Here is a 15,692-nt window from a genome sequence, read left to right on the forward strand (position 1 = left end):
GTTGTTAGTCGAAGAATTATGAAACTGTGCTTTTTTTTTTTCTTTTTTTTTCAAACCTGACCCACCATTGCCAACCTTCCATCTTGAATGCTGAGTTTAAAAAAAAGTAATATATGATGCTAGTCACGAAGTAGTGCTAGGGAAAGTATGTAGAACCGAAAATTATTATGCATCCGTATTTAGTTACGAAATGCTGTGGAAATTATGAAGAGCCGAAAATTGCTGTTCCTGACCTTGAATGCTGAGTTGTAAAAACATATTTCCATTAAAGTACGATGCCAGTCACGAAGAAGTGCTATGGAAAATAGAGCCGAAAATTGCTCTCCTTTATTTTGAATCGTGAATTGTAAAAACAGATTACCAGCATTAAGACTTGCAATGGAAAATGTGTAGAGCCGAGAACTGCTATCACTCCTTCTTGAATGCTGACTTGTAATAGTATATGGACAGTAAAATATTATGCTGATCGCGAAGAAGTGCTATGGAAAATAATATAGAGCTGTAGTGCAACCATTTACCTCCACTGACCTACGCTGAATGAGATGCAACAGGACGGAAATCTGGGCCAGGCTGAGGTGAATGGAGTGTAGTGCAAGAGTCATACGAGTACTGTCGCCTTTCCTATTCTCTCCGTGGACGATAAAAATTTGTGTGGTAAATCTGCAGCAATTGACTCTAGTGACACTGATTACTGGCCAGATAATGTCATCAGTGTTGGTGCTACGGATTCATCTCCGATTTTCAAAGATCCTGAGAAAAAAAAAAAAAAAAAGAAAGAGAGCCTTATTGAGTTTTGGAATTCATTGCTCACTGTCTCGTTAGTTATCGTTGGCTCACTGTCTCGTTAGTTATCCTTGGCTCACTGTTTCGTTATTTTTGGCTAGTTCATTGTTTCGTTATTTATCGTTTGCTCAGTGTCTCGTTACTTATGGTTAGCTCACTGTCTCGTTATTCATCATCTCAGTATCTCTTAAATAACTGTTAGCTCATTGTCTTCTTACCTATCGTTTCCTCATGTCTCGTTCTTTGTCGTTAGCTGGCTGTCTCATTATTTATCGTTTGCTCACTCTCGTTATTTAACGTTAGTTCACTGTCTCGATATTTAACGTTGACTCACTGTCTCGTTTTTTGTCGTTTGCTTACGTTATTTCTCGCTTGCTCACAGTGTCGGTTTTTATCGTTTGCTCACTGTCATTATTAATCGTTGGCTTCCTGTCTCTTTTATTTTGGTTAGTCCAGTCTCGTTCACTATCTCGTTAATTAAAGTTAATATAGTCTCGCCATTTATCGTTATTTGTTTCGTTATTCATTGTTGACTCTGCCCCGTTATTTGTCGTTGGCTCACTGTTTTTGGTTAGTTCAATGCCTTGTTATTTATCGTTATCTGTCTCGTTATATATCGTTGGCTCACACTCTCGTTATTTATCGTAAGGACGTGGATGGTTAATAATGTTCGCAGCTTTAGGCATTCTCAGACAATTGTGGTACCACTGTTGCCTCAGGTTACCAGATGGCAAAACACCTTGTAAATTACGACGAACGTCTTTCACGAGGCCAATATCTCTTAGGGCCGTATTTTCGAGGGCTAAGGAGGCTCTGTATCATCTCGTCCCTAGCGATTTATTTTGTATACATTACCTTACTGTTCCCTTGCATGATGTACCTTTGAATCATCGACACAGGCTGCAGATGTAATTTGCAAGAGATTGATAAAAAGGCACAGGCTGAAATAACAGCCAAGGAAAAAGTGTAAAAAAGGCTCCTTAGTTGACGCTAACACTAATCATTGCTTAAATATGATTCTTGAGGACGATGATGCATTCGAAAGATATGAAAAGCTATGGTTATTTTCCAAGGAAAGACAAATACGATGATTTAGAGTATAGGTTTCTTTATTGAAATGAAACGGCTAAAGATGAAGAATTTGTTAATACATAGTTGAGCGGAGAAACAGAGGGAAACTTATGTATACAGAAAAAGGTATACTTTCTTCAAATGTCGTACTACTTAAAACCAGCTTGGGGTTATATATCGTCTTTTCGAAGGGTTGGGAAGGGTCGGATCGTGATCACTGGAAGTTGTCGCTGTTGCTATTGATGGAGTCGATGACGTTCGCCATCGAGTGCATGAGAACTGGAACCAGCTCCTCGGCCACATGGAGTCTCTCTTCGTCATCTTCAGAGATGGAGCGGCCTTGCTTGTACGCCCTCTCTTCCACGATGGACCTGGCTGCAGGAAGGAAGGCGTTTGCGATTCCAGCCATCTTCTCTCCCTCTGAGGCGTCTGAGAGCAGGACCGTCACGGCTCCTGGCATGGCACGGGCGACCAATTTGATGACCTCAATGCGAGTCATACCGGAATTAAATGCTGTGTCGCGCTTGGTAGCCCCGTCGATGGACACGTGGGTGTTGGCAGCGGCCTGAGCGAGGGCCCTGGCCCTGGCCGGATGAACCTGACGCACGGTGGATGGGTGGGCAGCACTCAGGCATGCCATGGCGGCGAACAGCGACACAATCTGCGCAGACAAGGATAGACACACGTTAATCTCCTTCCAAACTGGGATATTCGCATAACAGTAACGAGAAGATTAAGAAAAGATGTCGACATGCTTTAGGGACACAATGACAGGCTCATGTTAACTCCTTTCAAGTTGTGCAAGTCGCTTATCTGTTACAAGAAGATAAGGGAATGATGATGATATGAAATAAAATGTTACTGGACACACAAGGACTGGCAAGGTCTACGCCTTCTAAACTGAGAAAATCCCTCGCCAATAGCAAGAAGAAAATGAAAAGATGTCAAAATTCTTAAAATGTTTCTTAGAGAAACAAGGAAAGGCACACGTCAACACGTTCCAGGCTGTGAAAGTCTCATGTCAATAACCACAGCCAAAACAAAAAACGTCATGGTAGGAATAGCATGAATGTAGAATGCTCCAAACTCTTTCATTACGAACAGGCGGTGAAAAGTGCATGTTTTTCATTACCCCGATTCAGTACGAGGTCTATCCCAACATTTATTTTTTTATTTTTTATGCATGGGAGAGGGAACTAAAGGCCAGGAGCCCGCAAACCGCTCCTTCCAGAAAAAAAAAAAAAATGAGAGCCAAATTCAAGATCCGTTCATTTCGAGATGCCGGGACACAATGTGTTTGAAAGACTGAGATCATAGGAAGTAGGAAATACAGAGGGAGACAGTTCCAGAGTTGACCTGTTTTATAAATGAAGGGACTGGGAGTAACGGTTATGTCTTGCATTAGAATGTTGGACAGAATAGGGATGAAAGTCTGTTGCTGGATGGGAGCTACGCTCCCGTTGTAGAGGTGGAGGGATGCAAGCAGACAGTTCAGAGGAGCAGCGACCATTGAAGTAGCGATAGAGGAGAGAGAAAGATGTAACAGTGCAGCGAAGAGGCAGAGGTTGAAGGGAGCCAGAGGAGGAGGGTTAATGAGAAGAAAAGCCTTTGACTCAGCCCTATTGAGAAGAGCTGTATGTGGGGAGCCTTCCCACACATGAGAGTTCTACTGCACACAGGGAGGAATAAAACCGTGTATAACAACTGTGCAGTGGTAAAGAAGGCACGGAGTCATCTGTAAGTGGCATGATAACTGATGTCTTTGAACTAATAGGGTTAATTATGGAACACCGTGAACACATGTAGCCTACGCATTTTGATCAGGAAGACAAAGGTGTGTTGCGGTATTTAACCCTTTCACCACCAGGGATTGGTTTTGAAGAGGGTCGCTTTTATATGGCAACACTGGTTTAAAAAAGTGGGTCAAGTACCAGTTTATACGGCCTTCACTGAACTACTTCACTATCCTCCAAAAGGAGGATGGTGTATTAAGCCTGTAGTCCACTGGGTTTACAGGTTACAGAAAATATCATTTTTCTTTACGTATTAATGAAAATGTAAGATTTGTGGGAAGCATATGAGAGTGAAAGTAAGAGTAAGAAGTGAGAAGGAGGAGGGTGCGGGGAGAAGGGAGGATGTGGGGTTGGTGAGAGAGAGAGAGAGAGAGAGAGAGAGAGAGAGAGAGAGAGAGAGAGAGAGAGAGAGAGAGAGAGAGAGAGAGAGAGAGAGAGAGAGAGAGAGAGAGAGAGAGAGAGAGAGAGAGAGATTTTTACTTCTGCCATGAAACTCAAAGACAGTAATAAAATTACAGAAAGTGCTATGAAATTTGGAGACACTAACGATAAATACAAAAAAAATGCCGTGAAGTTTATAAATGGTGACGAGAGAGAGAGAGAGAGAGAGAGAGAGAGAGAGAGAGAGAGAGAGAGAGAGAGAGAACTGAAAAGGGCGAGGATTCTATAGTTGCTAAAAAAAATAATATTGCTAGATAATGAACTTCTTCCGCCTTACATCCCTTAAAAACTTATCTGTGTTATCATGGGCGGCTTTAGAATTTCCTATAATTATTATTATTGTTATTATTATTATTATTATTATTATTATTATTATTTGAATGTGACACTAATATATTCCCTGACACATTTCTTTATTCAGTTAGCATCCATAAGTTAACGCTGTAAATTATAAACGATTGGAAAATAATGGGCGATAATTCGGAAGAAATCGCTAAGGGAGAGGTGTTTGGAAGCCTGTTTGGTCGACGGATAAATGGCTCTCTGAAAGAAGCCAAACCTGTTTTTTTTTTTTCTTCTTTTTGAATGGACTCATCACCTTTAGAATTTATAGTTTAAGATCACCAACCTGAACCCGCTCTACTGGGGGCTGGATGAGCCGGGGATGTGCTGGAGAGAGAGAGAGAGAGAGAGAGAGAGAGAGAGAGAGAGAGAGAGAGAGAGAGATTGATAAATAAAGAAATGGGCTAGTTGTTGTTGCATTGTTTCTTTGGCGCTTTCAGTCTCTCATATCTACTATTAATAATTCCTTCAGGCAAGGGACGTGTAATTATTTTATTATTATTACCTATAGTCAATGGTACTATTATGATACTATTAATATTGTTGTATTATTTTTATTAATATTTTATATTATTATTATTATTATTATTATTTTTATTATTATTATTATTGTTATTATTAGTATTATTATTAGTCTCTGAAATGACTGCAATGATTAAGTGATTTTGGATAGGGGAATCTGGGGGACACTTAACCATGCCAGAAACCCAACTTTAACATCTGGATGTGAAACTATGGTGTGGCATGAAAATGAAAAGTCAAGAGTTGGAGCAGTGGAGATGGGACTGCTGAGGAATGTATGTGGAGTACAGAGGGTGGATAGGATACGAAACAATGTGGTTCGTGAAAGATGTGGAGTAAGGAAGTCGGTGGACACCAGAATCGAAGAAAGCGTACTGAGATTGTATGGTCATGTGGAGAGAATGGATAACAATAGAGTGGTGAAAAAGTTATAACTGAGCGAATTTGAAGGAGGGAGGAAGCTGGGTAGGCGAAGGAGAGGGTGGAGAGATATAGTGGATGAGTGTGCGAGGAAGAGAAGTTTGGAAGTCGGTGAGGCTAGGGAACTGACAAGAGATCGAGCTGGCTGAATGAATGTAGTGAGGAGAAGTGCATGATCAGGGTTTAGGTGAAGCTACAGAACGTAGTGAATGTTTTTGGCGTATCCGATAGACCTAGGATACTGGGGGCTTGCATGATGAGTGAATGGAAGCGTGGCCCATTGGTTAGGGCAAATTTGAGCTGTCTGGACATTGCTACTCCTCACCCTGCCCTAGAGTGGGGAAGGAGGTCCGGATGGTGATGATGATTATTATTATTATTATTATTATTTTGTCTCCACAGCCACCATACAGTTCGGAAACAACCTAGAGTGAATGTGAAAATGAAAAAAAGAAAAAGTGATTGATGAGGATTGTAAGTTGCAATAGAGATAATTACGAAATATTAGGAACTATGATACTTGATAGATGTGGTCCGAGTATTCACAAACGAGAGTAGGTACTATGATGCAAGAGATGGTTTACGGGCTGACTCTCTCTCTCTCTCTCTCTCTCTCTCTCTCTCTCCTCCAACAAGGGCCGAGCTTCTGTTTTATGTCTAGAAAAGACGTGATTTGTATTCTAGTAGACATAGAGAGTTGTGTTCTGTGTTCTAACCCACTGAGAGTCTTGTTCTGTGTTCTTATCCAGTGAGAGAGACGTGTTCTGTCTTCAGGTGTAAGAGATATATCCCATGTCTGAACACGAGACTCCTGTTGTGTTCGTCTACAAAGGTAACACCCTGCATCCCAGTGGAAGTCATATCTCGTGTTCTATGGTGTTCTGTGTTCAAGTGCGAGCCTGTGATCCCTTATTCCAGTGCGAGAGTTAACTTTGGAAACCGAGCACGAGAATAGGGTTGCATATCAAGTATAGAAGCTTCATCTCCTTTCCAGAGTTGTAAATTTCGTGTTGCAATACCAGGATGGTGTTCTGTATGCAAGTGAAGAGTTACAGGTATATCCAGAGTCTGAGCACAAGTCTAGCGTATTGTGCTCTAGTGGGAGAGTGACTTCCTCTGTTCCAACGCCAGAGTGGAAAAACATCATCTCTCATTGTGTTCTGTGTTCAGTTGGAGGCGTAATATTCCATGTTCTAATGAAAGGGCAATACCTCTGCTCTGAGCACAAGTTTCGTGTTCTGTGCTGAAGCTGTAGCATATATATGTTCCATAACACGAGATGAAAATTTCGTTTTGCAGTGCATGGGATGTTGTGTGTTCGAGTGTATCTACAGGAAGAACTTTCTATATCGCAGTGGCAGTATTACGAATCCCGAGTTCCGTGTTGCAAATCCCTTGTTCCGTGTTGCAAATCCCGTGTTTTGTGTTGCAGTCCCGTATTCTGTGTTGGAATCCCGTGTTCCGTGTTGCAAATCCCGTGTTCTGTGTTGCAAATCCCGTGTTCCATTTTGCAAATCGAGTGTAAATCCCGTGTTCCGTGTTGCAAATCCCGTGTTAATCCCGTGTTCTATGTTGCAGTCCCCTGTTCTGTGTTGCAAATACCGTGTTCTGTGTTGCAAATACCGTGTTCTGTGTTGCAAATCCCGTGTTCTGTTCCGGAAATACTTTCTGAGTTGCAATTTCCGTGTTCTGTGTTGCAAATCCCGTGTTCCTTGTTGCAAATACTGTTATGTGTCAAATCCCGTGTTCTGTGTTGCGAACCCCGTGTCTTGTGATACAAAACCTGTATTCTGTGTTGCAAATTCCTTGTTCTGTGCAGCGAATCCCGTGTCTTGTGTTGCAGATTCTGTGTTGTGTGTTGCAAATTCCGTGTTCTCTGTTGGAAATCCCTTGTTGCATTGAAGATCTCGTGTTCTGTGTTCAGATAGAAATGCGAGAGTACAACATTCTGTATATCTCAGTGGCTTAGTTTCATATCCCAGGCTCTGTACTGCTGCAGTGCTAAGTTCAGTCCCATCCGGGTGTGTTGCTATGTTATGCTAAATTCCATCGGGCACTGTTGCTATGTTAAACAAAATCCTATGCTCGTCAGCGTTGTTAAGCTAAATCCCATGTCCCTCAGTCTTGTTGAGCTAAATGATATCCCGAAATGGGGCTATGTTAAACTAAATCTCAGATAATTATGTCAGTTTGGTTAAGCTAAATCCCATCCCATGACGTTGCTATGTTAAGCTAAATCCCACATACCTCAGTGTGGTTTAGTTATATCCTGTTCTATAATGTTAATCCAAATTCCATGTACTTTAGTGCTACAGTGTTAAGCTAAACCATTCCATACTGTTGCTAAGTTATACTATGTCCTACCCAGTAATGTTCCTAATTTAAGCTAATGCCCATGCCGTAATGGTGCTATGTTATGCTAAACTTAAACTCTGCGTCCCGTAATGCTCATATGCTGTGCTAAATTCCACGTCCCCCACGAGTACCATGTTAAGATGACCGACCGTCCCTGTGGCTCAAGTACTCACCAGGAGCTTCATGGTGTCTCGGGAAAGTTGGTTGACTCGGGGTGTTGGAGGGTCAGTGGTGATTCCCGGCCACCTGGAGGCCCTTTAAATCGGTCTGAATGGTGGAGGTTGCCAAAGGTCGGCGGGCTCTTCAATTAAACCTGGTTCTCGTGGATAAAGGGTACCCCCGGGAACTTTCTACGACATTTCGCGTTTGGGTACGATGATGAGACATAAGCTGTCCTTTTCAGTTTAATTTTTGGATATCGTTTATTAGATCCCTCCTCTTCAATTATAGATTTCTTTTCACCTTGATTATGTCATATCCTGATCTTACGAAGGCCTTATGATAGGGCAACCTGAGAATTTTGTACGACATCACGTGTTTGCGATGGAGGAAGGAGGTAGGCTGGCTTTTTAATAATTTAGTTTTCACTTTGTATTGTAGGTAGGTTAGTCTGTTCACTCCGACATTAGTTTTTATTTTCTGTCTCCAGGTTATTTATTTGCCTTACAATATTTTTCTTTTCAACCTAGAGGACTTGGAAAGTCTTCACTAACCCCTTCACTACTGTAGGTCTGTTCTAGGCTGAATAAAATCGCCTTGTGATACCAAACAAAAAATATGTATTAGGACTGAAGAGGTTGATGACAGAGAATTTCTTTGACTATACGTTTAACACAGTATTTTGGGTCGGCGGATCATGACATCTGTTGAAGAAAAAAATCTCTCTGTCTTTCTGTCTGTCTGTCTGTCTGTCTGTCTGTCTGTCTGTCTGTCTCTCTCTCTCTCTCTCTCTCTCTCTCTCTCTCTCACACACACACACACACACACACACACACACACACGTAGACACACACATAGTATACTGACAAGAAAAGAAATAATTTACTTCTGTCAGTTTGGTGCAAATGGGTTATGGGAAGAAGGGTTTGTATAATATACCTTCTTAATTTTCCAGGCTCACTGTTAAATAAGAAAAATCGTCATGTTTTAGGTGAACTAGAATGTTTGACTCAGTGAAAGTATTAACGTTCGGGCTGCTATGACATAATTTCAGCTGAATAAAATCGTCTGTCGCTTAATACTTACTAATTCATTAAAAGAATATACGTTTTTGTTATTCTTCGTATCACCCAGACGATTTTACTCAGCTTTGGAGAGACTTTTCGAGATGACGGAGCTAGACGTACCTTCACTTAACCTTTGGAGGTGTTTAGTAATTTGATAAAAGTCGTCTGATGGTAGCAAGAATAAACAGTAAAAATCGGAGTGAAGGGGTCATTTTGAAACGAGAAAATTTTGTGGCTTTATACTCCCGATGAGGAGAGACAGACAGACAGAGACAGAGACAGAGAATGTTCTTACGTATTGTTTCGGTCTTTCATTTTTGGGGTAACTTTCCCATTGCCCTACTGTTGCCAAATGTTAACTCCCATCACCACAAGGATGATTTTTTATTTTTTCTTGCAATGTACAGACGGTTTTATTAAGCTTTAGAGTTAGATATGGCCATCATTGACATACTGCGAATTCTTTCTCCTCGTTACCTCCAGACGATTTCTTTCAGAATTGTAGGGATAGACGATTTCATTCAGTTTTGTAGCAGCAGACGATTTTTTAATGTTTGTACTGTCATGCGGTGTTATTCACGTTTGTAGTGGTAGATGATTTTATCTGATTATAGAGGCAGATGATTTAATGCAGGTTTGTTAAGGCAGACAATTTTTAATGTCAACAGAGGCAGACGATTTTTTTATTATCAGTCGATTTTATTGAGACTTGTGGAAGGAGACGATTTTATATTTGAAGCGGACGATTTTATTAATGTTTGAAGGGCAGACGATTTTATGATCTGTAGAGGCAGGCGATTTTATGTTTGTAGAGGCAGACGATTTTATTCATTCTCGTAAAAGCAGATGATTTTATTCATGTGTGAAGTGGCAGACGATTTTATTCATGTGTGTACAGGCAGACGATTTTCTTCTTGTTTACAGCAGACGATTATGTTCATGTCTACAGGTACACGATTTTATTCATGTGTGTACAGGCACACGCTTTTATGGATTGCAGAGACAGACGATTTTATTCATGTTTGTCGCGAGGGACGATTTTATTAAAATCTGTTGAGGCAAAGTTTTATTAATGATTGTAGAGGGAGACGATTTAATATTGTTTGAGGCAGACGATTTTTTCTTGTTTATAGACAGGCTATTTTATTTTATTTGATACAGACGATTTTATTCAGTTTTTTAGAGGTAGACGATTTTTTAGTTGGTAGAGGGTGACGATGTTTTTTAGACTGTAGAGGCTTATCGAACATTAGGGTTTGATTTATTGTTAATCAACAACTTTCCTACGACTTCCCTTTTACATTTGATTGCTGCTGCCTACGGACGAGCTTATACATGATGGTTTTTTGTTTTCATATTTGTTTTTCTTTATTTAGTTATTTCTTTTTCTACTGGATCTTCATCTTTTTCTTCTTCTCCTTTTACTGGATGGGTCATAAATTCCTCCATGAATCCCCTCTGAACGAGCACATCTCTCTCTCTCTCTCTCTCTCTCTCTCTCTCTCTCTCTCTCTCTCTCTCTCATTTTCCTGTTACCAGACGATTTTATTCAACTTCTGGGAGGCTTTTGGAATCGGTGAACTGGATATAGAAGTCAATATTCGCATTACTGTAGTACCTTTCCTTTCACCTGACCCGTTTTTCGTTTTCCTTATCCCCTTTGCGGCCTCGGTGATGGCCAGGTGTAGTCAGAGTGGGAAGGGGGTCGTTGATTTGACTAGTAACCAAGGAGACTCGTACCCTCCTCATAGTTAAGGCTGGTGTTTAAGTTGTGAGTGGCCCAGTTGCGGCAGATGTAAATAAATCCACTGTATGATGTATTTTTATACTGTATGTATTTGCCATTCTCGACGATTTTATTGAGCTCGAGAGATTTACTGATATATAAGGGAGAGAATATAGTCTTCGTCAACCCCTTCACGACGGGGGTTTGCCTATGCTGCATAAAATAGTCTGAAATTAATTGAAAAAGGCGTCTTTGCGTGGATTTGTTTATATCCTTCAGTACGAGTGGTTTTTCCTGTGGTGAATTAAATCGTTTGTCGGTAAAACGAATAAAAACAACCATTCTTTGACATTATAGTACATCTTCGCCCCTTCATAAGCTAGATGTATTTCCTGACCTAAAAAAATCGTCTGAAGGAAGCTGGAATAAATTAGTAGTATGTTAAGGAATATTACTTCCTCGCTCATACGTTTACTTGGGGTCTTTTCTGAGCTGCCAAAAAACGTCTGGAGGTAGGCTGCACAAAACCATCTGGAGAAAAGGTCCATAAAATCGTCTGGAGGTGGCGAGAATAGGATATTAAATACTCTCCCGTCTTAACGAGCCTGTCAACTCCATCAGTGCGATAATCTCCACTTTTTTTTGGGGGGGGGGGGTCCTGCCTGCTTCAGACGATTTTGTGATTTACATCGAGTTGGAAAATATTAAGTTGCGTAACATCGTCTGGAGCTGGCAAAAAACATGTACCAGAGATGTGATCGTAGTGAAGGGAATCATCAAGTTCAGTACAAAAGAAAAGAAAAAAATTGTCTGTCGGTAGCGGCATCAAAAACAGTGAAGGAGTCATGATACTGAAAGGGTTAAAAGGGATTTACTTTTTTTAAATCTCAAAGCCATGAAAATCTCCTTACCTTGGGGAATCACGGAAATTCCCTTAACTTGACGAAAAATCGTCAGGGAAATCCCGTAACATTGAAAGCAATTCGTCACAGAAGTCTACTTGCTTGGAAGTAGAAACAGCTGTCTGACGGTAGTATATAAAGAGTAAATAATGAATGTAAGATTTATAGTCTTTATTATAATGAAGGACTGAAGAGGAAGAAGTATATATTTTTCCTCGTTGCTGTGATGACGTCTGCAATTGATTCTGAGTACTTTATGGCCTCCCCCCCCCCCAGTTTTTATATTTCCTTTCCTCTTTTCTTCGATCATTTTCTTTATATTTTCTTGTTTTTCCTTTCCTTCTTTCTTTAAAATCTTGTTTTTTCTTTTCTACTTTTTCTTGTTTCTTCCCCTTTTCTTGAATTTCATTCATTTTTTTTCATTTTCCTTTTGTTTTATCATGTCACTTTCTTCCCCTTTGTTTTAATTTCATTTTTTCTTAATTTTTTATACATTTGTTTCTTTTCCTTTTCCCTTTTCTATGTTTCTTTCATTTTTTGTCTTTCTTTTCCCCTTAAAAATATTTTCTTATCTTGTTTTTCTTAAAAAAAAATCATGTTTTTCTTTGTTTCAAGCCGAAAGTGGGCGGATGATCCCTTTACATCATTATGATGATGGCGTATTGACGTCACCGATGCTGACGCCAGAGGATTCGATTCAGTTTAGATCAGACAGTTGTCGAAGGGAATCAGAAACAAGATCCATGAATCCTCTCTGAGCGATGTTACGGTTTCTACGTTATTTTCACTTGCTTTCTTCTGCGACTGGACATTTTCTTACGGTTTTCGCTTTTTTTTTTTTTTTCCCTACTGCAACAGGACGATTTTAAATGATTTTATCTTGATTTCCATTGCTACTAGGACGATTTTCTATTGCTTTCACTTGATTTCTGCAACAAGATGACGATTTTCTGTCTACTCGATTTTTGCAACAACTGGACTATTTTCGGCTGTTTTCATCTAATTTCTGGTGCAACATGACGATTTCCTTCTGGTTAGTAGAGGTTCGGGAAAAAGGGAAAAAATATTCTCCATAAAGCACTCCAATTCGATAACGTTTTTATTTATTTATTTATTTACACATTCGTGATACCGCCGTCAATTTTATGCAGCTTGGGAGAGCCCTCATTTACTGAAAAGGTTAAGCAGTATCTATAGCTAACATCCCCAGTTTGGAAAGTCTGTCCTGGGCTGAGGAAAATCGTCTGCAGATAGCAAGAATTAAATACGGGAACGAGTAGAAGTTAGATCTTTGATGTTTTGCTCTATTTCTTTCTCCTTAACTCACTATCTCGTTATTTATCGTTGGATATATCTCGTTATTTATCGTTTGCTCACTGTCTCATTATTTATTGCTTGCTCACTGTGTCGTTATTTATCGTTGGCTTACTGTCTCGTAATTTTTTTTATTAGTCTAGTCCCGTACACTGTTTCGTTATTTATGGTTATTACAGTCTCGTTATTGGTATACTTCTCGTTGTTCATCGTTGACTATGTCTCGTTATGTATCGTTGGCTCACTCTGTTTTTTATTAGTTCACTGTCTCGTTATTAATCGTTGGCTCCCCTGTCTCGTAATTTATCGTAAGGAAGTGGATGGTTAATAATTTCCGCAGCAGGCATACTCAGACAATTGCGGTACTATCGTTGCGTCAGGTTACCAGATGGCAATACCCCTCGTAAGTCACGACGCACGTCTTTCACGAGGCCTTTATCTTTTAGGGGCCGTATTTTCGAGGGGTAAGCAGGCTCTGCAACATCTCGTCCTTAGCGATTTATTTGTATATATTACCTGTTCCCTTGCATGATGAACCTGTGAATTATCGATATAGGCTGCAGATGTAATATACAAGAGATTATTAATGAGGTACACCCAAGGAAAGTTCCGCGTTTTACACTCGCTCACCACTTCGAAATAGTAAATGTGAGACAAATGGTAGCGAAGCAGTAGCCAACATTCATATATCTGGTAACTGTGTGAGAAGGATGAGGATGGACGAGGGAGGGGTAGGAACTATCAGCTTCCCAAGCCTTCCTCCTCCCTTAACCTCTCACCTCCCACACAGTGGTACCAAACATTTGAGTGCCTGGCTACAGCTTCACTTGTGGTTGTCTCACACATGAAGGTCCGAACTGACAGGCAGGTGTATAAGGCGGAAGTTTCCTCGGCTGTACATGCTGAAGTAATAGCCAAAGAAAAGGCGTAAAAAAAAAAAAAGCTACTCAGTTGACGGGAACACTAATCTTTGCTTAAATATAAATCTTAAGGACGATGATACATACGAAAGATATGAAATGCTATGGCTATTTCCCAAGGAAAGGCAAATACGGTGATTTAGAGTATAGGTTTCTTTATTGAAATGAAACGGCTAAAGATGAAGAATGTGTTAATACATAGTTGAGCTGAGAAACAGAGGGAAACTTATGTATACAGAAAAAGGCATTCTTTCTTCAAATGTCATAATACTTAACACCAGCTTGTGGTTATAGATCGTCTTTTCGAAGGGATAGGAAGGGTCGGATCGTGATCACTGGAAATTGTCGCTGTTGCTATTGATGGAGTCTACGACGTTTGCCATCGAGTGCATGAGAACTGGAACCAGCTCCTCGGCCACTTGGAGCCTCTCTGCGTCATCTTCAGAGATGGAGCGGCCTTGCTTGTACGCCCTCTCTTCCACGATGGACCTGGCGGCGGGAAGGAAGGCGTTTGCTATTCCAGCCATCTTCTCTCCCTCTGAGGCATCTGAGAGCAGGACCGTCACGGCTCCTGGCATGGCGCGGGCGACCAATTTGATGACCTCAATGCGAGTCATACCGGAATCGAATGCTGTGTCGCGCTTGGTAGCCCCGTCGATGGACACGTGGGTGTTGGCAGCGGCCTGAGCGAGGGCCCTGGCCCTGGCCGGCTGAACCTGACGCACGGTGGATGGGTGGGCAGCAGTCAGGCAGGCCATGGCGGCGAACAGCGACACAATCTGCGCAGACAAGGATAGACACACGTTAACTTCCTTCTGCACTGGGAAATTCGAATGACAGTAACGAGAATATTAGGAAAAAATGTCGACATGCTTTAGGGACACGAGGCCAGACTCATGTTAACTCCTGAAGTGTGAAAGTCGCTTGTCAGTTACAAGAAGAAAAGGGAATGATTTCATTTTTCATTCATTCATTGCCAGACGCCATGTATCCCAAATGGGGTGGCCAAGGGCTTAGAGTTAATTGTTTTACAGGGAGAGGCACTAATCCTCCACCAACCCCACTTGACACAAGGGAATGATGTTGACGTGAAATAAAATGTTACTGGATACGCAAGGACTGGTGTAGTCTGCGCCTTCTGAACTGAGAAATTCCCTCGCCAGTAGCAAGTAGAAAATGAAAAGATGTCAAAATGCTTAAACTGTTTTTAGAGATGCAAAGAGAGGCACACGTCAAAACGTTCCAGGCTGAGAAAGTCTCCTGTCAGTAACCATAGCCAAAACAAAAAACAATGTGGTATGAACAGCATGAATGTACTGTAGAATGCTCCAAACTGTTTCATTACGAAAAGCCGGCGAAAAGTACGTCCTTCGTTACTCCAGTTCAGTACGAGGTCTATCCCAACTTGAATTAAATCACCTGGAAGTGGCAAGATAATTGATGTCATTGAAGGGTTAAATGTGGAACACCGTGAACCAGGTACGCATTCTGATCAGGAAGACAAAGGTGACTGTGTTCTGGTATTTAACCGTTTCACCACCAGGGACGGATTTTGAAGAGGGTCGGCTTCATAAGGCAGCACTGGTTTAAACAAGTGGATCAAGTACAAGGTTACACAGCCTTCCTCTAACTACTTCCCTATCCCTCAAAATGAGGATGGTGTTTAAGCCTGTATTCCACTGGGTTTACAGGATATACAAAAAATCATTATTCTATACGCATTAACGAAAAACATGTTTGTAAGATTGGTGGGAGGAATATGAGAGTGAAAGTATGAGTAAAAAGTGAGAAGGTAGAAGGGTGCGGGGAGAAGGGAGGACGTAGTGCTGGTGAGAGAGAGAGAGAGAGAGAGAGAGAGAGAGAGAGAGAGAGAGAGA

The sequence above is a fragment of the Coenobita brevimanus genome, chromosome 100 (assembly GCF_032717465.1).
Source record: "Coenobita brevimanus isolate Jiangsu-jjx chromosome 100, ASM3271746v2, whole genome shotgun sequence".
NCBI lineage: Eukaryota > Metazoa > Arthropoda > Malacostraca > Decapoda > Coenobitidae > Coenobita > Coenobita brevimanus.